Source organism: Podarcis muralis, chromosome 8 (genome assembly GCF_964188315.1).
Source record: "Podarcis muralis chromosome 8, rPodMur119.hap1.1, whole genome shotgun sequence".
Classification (NCBI taxonomy): Eukaryota; Metazoa; Chordata; class Lepidosauria; order Squamata; family Lacertidae; genus Podarcis; species Podarcis muralis.
The window spans coordinates 24482799-24488798 of record NC_135662.1 but is presented as its reverse complement, the minus strand read 5'-3'; positions in this window follow the sequence as shown (position 1 = coordinate 24488798).

The window sequence follows — 6000 nt, the reverse complement described above, 5'->3', positions numbered from 1 at the left end:
CGCTTTCTTTGCACTTGCCTGCGCATTTGTGTGTCTTTCAACATCTAATTACAAGGATGCACCCCAAAGACAGCTTATTGTTGGGGCTTCAACGCTAATCCAATGAAAAAGCGGCGCAACCTCTTCAAGGAAATGACAGCATCTGCCCTTCCCCAGCTACCTTTCAAAGCAGTCAGTTCGTGAGCAGCCTCGAAGCCAAGTGAGAAAAATAGCAAACACATTCAGCCTCATTCCTCCGGGTACAAACTGTGCTCAAAAGAACTCGGAGTTTCAGAGCTGCCCAGAATGTCAGCACCTCACTTCCTGCTTGATCTAAGCCGGACTGACCCTAGGCAGAGTTTGATAGCATACTGATCCGTTGTTTTCCCATGATCAAGAGCGGAGCTCGTCTCGCCCACTCGGACCACATAGACATTTCCATCTGCACTGATGTCAAAGCATCTCATCCACATCAGAAAGCATCCAGGTCTGGATCACTTCCTTTCTGGTATTTACATAGTACGGTGGAGGGGGGGGGGAGACTGAATTGAAGCCCTTGCAGTCCTTTTGGCTCCCCCCTCCCTTGCGTTTGCTTAAGTGTTGGCATCTTGTTTATGCAGCTTGCGAAACTCCCGAGATGGAGAGATAGAAGGGGGTTTTTTTTGCCAAAGTTTGGTTTTTATGGATTTCTGGGCAAAATGTGTGCAGGTCTAAGCCAGGCCCTTGGCATCCGGATGACCACCTAGGCATTGCCAAAACAGAAGAAGAGGGCACAGATTTGTGTTAAAATTGCAATGTGCTAATATATATATGAATATGGAGATGTGCCAATATAGAAATCATGACTGTGAAATGAAAATGCTGCATATCTTTCCACAGTGTGGATGACTGTGACCAGGTGACCTGTGTCAATCTTGCTGTCCAGGTGTTTTCGAGACAACTTCAAGGCTCTTGCTACACTCTCTCTTCTTGGGGTTCTTTGCCTTTAAACTGGGCTTGGACCAGTCAACCCTGTAAAAGCAGAGGATGCTCTGAAACAGAGAGCTGGCAGCCCTTTGAACAGAAGATTGCCCTCTGCAAAAAAGGACAGGGGACCACCCTATTTACCATATTTTTCGCTCTATAAGACACACACCATAAAGAAGGCTGATCGCCAAAGAATTGATGCTTTTGAATTATGGTGCTGGAGAAGACTCTTGAGAGTCCCATGGACTGCAAGAAGATCAAACGCATCCATTCTTAAGGAAATCAGCCCTGAGTGCTCACTGGAAGGACAGATCCTGAAGCTGAGGCTCCAGTACTTTGGCCACCTCATGAGAAGAGAAGACTCCCTGGAGAAGACACTGATGCTGGGAAAGATGGAAGGCACAAGGAGAAGGGGATGACAGAGGACGAGATGGTTGGATAGTGTTTTCGAGGTTACCAGCATGAGTTTGACCAAACTGCGGGAAGTAGTGGAGGACAGAGGTGCCTGGCGTGCTCTGGTCCATGGGGTCACGAAGAGTCGGACACGACTAAACGACTAAACAACAACAAGACACACATTTTCCCCTCCAAAAATTAAGGGGAAATGTGTGTGCGTCTTATGGAGTGAATGCAGGCTCCTTGGCTTCAGCGATAGCAACGCGAAGCCTCCGAAGCGCAGAGGGAGCGCTCCCTCCGTGCTCCAGAGGCTTGGCGTTGCTTTCACTGAAGCCTGGAGAGCGAGAGGGGTCGGTGCACACACACCCCCTCTCGCTCTCCAGGCTTCAGGGATAGCCGCCTGAAGCCTCCGGAGCACAGCGGGAGCTCCCGCTGCGCTCCGGAGGCTTCGGGTTCCTTTCGCTGAAGGGTAGGTGCCCCTTCAGCTAAGGTGCAGCGCCCCTTCAGCTAAGCAGGAGGAGAAATGGAAGGGGCTGCATTTCTCCTGTCGCTTCGCTGAAGGGGCGCTGCGCAGAGAGGGGGAGATTTTTTTCCCCTTGCTCTCCTCCTCTAAAACAAGGTGCGTCCTATGGTCGGGTGCATCCTATAGAGCAAAAAATACAGTAAATGCCAGGCTTCCCTTCCAGGCAGACGGGTTACCTTCAGCCAATACAATGGGGATACGAATTAGAGGGCTCACTAGTGGTAAAGAATCAAAACATCAGAAATCTGAGACTATTATAGATCCCTGAAGAAATGAGCGAGCTTACTACTATGTTTGTCTAGGGAAGGCTAAGTGGAGAGAACAAAACCATTCACGTACTAGGGGACATCATTTCACTTTTAGGTAAAGAGGGACAAAGAGATTTTAGTGGTTTCACTGCAAAGTCTGAAGCCAACTCTTGGCTACTGAATCACTAAGCTCCTAGTTAAGAGCATTCATTTTAGTTATTTTATTGTTTATATCACATATACATCCCCGCCACCCCAGCTTTTATGAAAGAGGTTCATGCCTTTAGCACACAGGTTTGGCAAATGTTCCTCTCAAAAATAACAAAAAGGAGGCTTCCCACAGGCATGTGGAAAAATGTTGGACTAAATAGGCCTTTGGTCTGATCATGCAGGGTTCTTATGTGGCAAAATCTCAAAATGGTGCTCAAATATTGAAACATCATTGTGGAGTATAATAAGTATGTTGCAAGGTTGTTGATGTTTTTAAGCCTTCTTTTTTGTGTTTGTCAAGAGCTGTGCTCAAATCTTTCTGAATACACTTTTTGAGGTAGGAGGAATCTGCTGTTTTTCTTCTCCTTGCCCCAGAGAAGAAGGCAACCTCGCAGAATCTCCACTTTTTTTTTGTAGTGTCCATCATTTACACACACACACACACACACACACACACACACACACACACACACACCATGACCTGGAATGATGGTAGGTCCAGGGCATTGTGGAGGACACAGCTGCTGCTGCTGCTGCTGCTGCTGCTGCTGCTTTTACTGGCAGCAGAAAAAACAGAAAAGAACATAGGAGCATAGAAACAGTGAAAAACAAAGCTGGCAACATGGTTCAGGGGAGAACATGGGCAACCATTTGTGGAGGTGTGCTATGAATCTTTCCCAAGTATTATGTCCACATAGTTTAACCACAAGATGTTAGGCAAAGCCTTTCAACTTCCTTTCACTTTTGATATGTCAATATTGCGTGGCAAACATATCCCTACATTAGCCTATATTCTGGAATTACAATATGTTATGCTGTAAACACCATGCAAGAGTGTCATTTTCTACAAGTGCTTCCAAATGGGAACTTAATATTGTTAAACAGGTCACTGAGATATCACAAATGGACCAGTGGCAGGAAATTTCAATTCATCAGATTTCCCCTGGAAAGTAAGTTACTCGTTTATTTTATTTCACATCCTGTGCCTTTGATCCCAGAAAGGACAGCTAGGACAACTAAAGATATGCCCCTGTCAATTGCTTCTGTACGTTCAAAACAGTCCAAGTGGAACTGCTTGCCGCTGGTTCCTTCTGGGCCAGTTTGGCAATGTCTGAAAGTATTCAATCACCTACTGAACAAATAATCTTTCCCGCATTAAGACAGAGTCCTTAGACACATCCTTTCTTTAGTAGGGTGTACAGTGATGCATCCTACTTCCTCCTCTTTGCAGTCTCCCAGTAGTTTGTTCAGGTAATGATTTGTAAGGCTCATCACAACCTGTAATTCTCCATCACTCCAGCCACTTTTCATCTTGTACGACATCAATACCAGGCACACTGTGTACGGCACTTAATGGACTGTTGATGGGAAATAGGTGGCCTGAATTACGTTAGTCATCCTAGGGCTTGTCAATCAGAAGGGAACTTGAATGAAAGAACATGGTGTGCTAGAGTCAGGACAGCAGAATAGAGACGACTGACGTCTGCACCCACATCTCGGGCCATCTGCAGGGAAATGCAAAGCTCGAAGCCTTTCATGAAGAACTTCAGAACCAAGATGTTTTTCTCAAGTACGTTGAATGTTCCATTTCTTTGAAGGAAAATCAAAACGTTAAGCTCCCATTTGGTTGCAATAGGTAGAAGCGCAAATGTTTAAGAGACAGACTTTACACAAGTTGATGTAGAAGTAAATAGCACTGAGTTCGATGAGGCTGTATGTTGAGGAAGTGTGGAGCAGCTACATAGGAAGGGCTGTAGCATTCTGCTTTGTGCTCAGAAAGTCCCAGGCATCTCCAAGTAGGACTGGGAATGTCAGGAATCCTGGAGAGCCACTGCTACTCAGTGTAGATGATAAAGAGCCACACAAACCATTGGTGTGACTCAGTATGAGATAACGTCCTATGTACATGGGCAGTTTCCAGCTAGCATGATGGAGGATGTCTGGTGGAAAAAACATTCTCTCACCAGCATACCTCCATCTTTGCTGCCAGACTGGCACCTACATCACATCCTGAAGCCCCTCAATTGGATTTACAGTAAGTATAGGACCGCACTGAAATTGTAAGGCCAGAAAATTTCAGAAAACAAAGACTAGGCATTTCTCTCTTTAAACAGGCTACCATACTAAGGGTTCACTGCAAAAAGCTCTATAACATATTCGAATTATGCAAGTGTGCAGAAATCAAGACTGCTGATTTTTCTTTTACCTTGCAGGAAAAATTATGACTCCTAATGGAGTAATTTGGGGTTGGTACATGACACTTGCTTAGTAAGCTGTATTTGGCCTTAGAAGTGAAGGTAAACCAATCAGAAGATCCTATTCCATCGGCAGCTATGAAATTACATCTCCACATTGTCAACAAAAATCTCCCAGCAAACCAAAAAGGGAAAAAAGAAGAAGCTGTTTGTGGTTTTTCCCGTTCCAAGTTGCATAGACACCATAATTTTTAAGCATAGTTGCAAGTTTTATAGTTTTCTTTATATATAACAAACACAGTTTGTGGCAGCTTGTATGTGATAGTCAGAGAAACCTCCCATTTTATTTTTAGAAAAGACAGGCGCATTACGTGAGAAAACATTGTCCTTCTAGAGAAATTATGCATAGGAAAAATTCTAAAATACTCTGATGGATTGTAGCCCCTTTCTTAGAAGTAGGCATTGATGCCACCTTTTTCATACCTTAAGGAACGTGGCTTTTGAACTTTTCAAACCGACATGCTGTGCCAGATCATCAGAGTTGAGCAGCTCCGTTTTCTGAGGGGTCCACGGGCAAGATGCGTTCAGTGGCACCCCTCCCCGAGTGGGTCCACCTTCTCCTCGCCCACTAACACAGCTATCCATTCTGAGCGGCAATCATCAGGTGCCCACAGAGCCAGTGGCAAAAGTGGACAAAGCAATGGATAAAGCGCTTAACTGCAGGTTATATTCAAGCTACACAAAGGGCAGTGGTTTTCACCTACACCTACCCACCCACATGTCTCCACCAAAGCAAGTGAGAAGCATTAGCACAGTTCAAGGACGCGGTCCTGAACCCCTGGCCTGCCTGGCAGCAAGTCAGTACGCCAAGTCCAAAGTTCTAAGTCTGATGATTGAGCCACACAAGCAAAGTCCAAAGGTCAGGAAATGAGGCCAAGTCCAAAGTCCAGCAGTCAGGATACAGTCCAGAGTCAAACCCAAAGCACAGTCCCGTGGAGGTCCAGGAGCATCCAAGCTGAGGTCCACCAACATGGGCAGTTGAGCAGACACAGCACCTCAGTTCTGCTTCCCTCTTGCACTTTGCTTGCTGATTGCAACATCTAGGCTTGATGAGGCATGTGGCCCTCACCTGTTCTGAGCCCATTCCAATTGAGGAATCACACACCTCCTTCCAGAGCTAGCAAGCCTCACCTGGCCAACCAGGGAGTTGGGCTGTGGGCCCTTGCCTGCCTCAGCCTCCTAGAGCGCAGCTCCCGCTGCTCCCTACAGCTCAGAGCCCACTGTGTGCATGGAGACAGTGGCCTATCTGATTCCCCTTGTGTGTACTTCCTTCCCCATACCCTGCTTGCCCCGGTGTGTCCCAGCTACATCCTTCGCCAGGATACTTTCCCTCCTCTTACGCCTCTCCATCATCCTGCCAGTTCATGGCAGACACATTCCCAACCAGGCAGAAGTGCTTGAGGGGAGCAGGGTAGTGGAGACA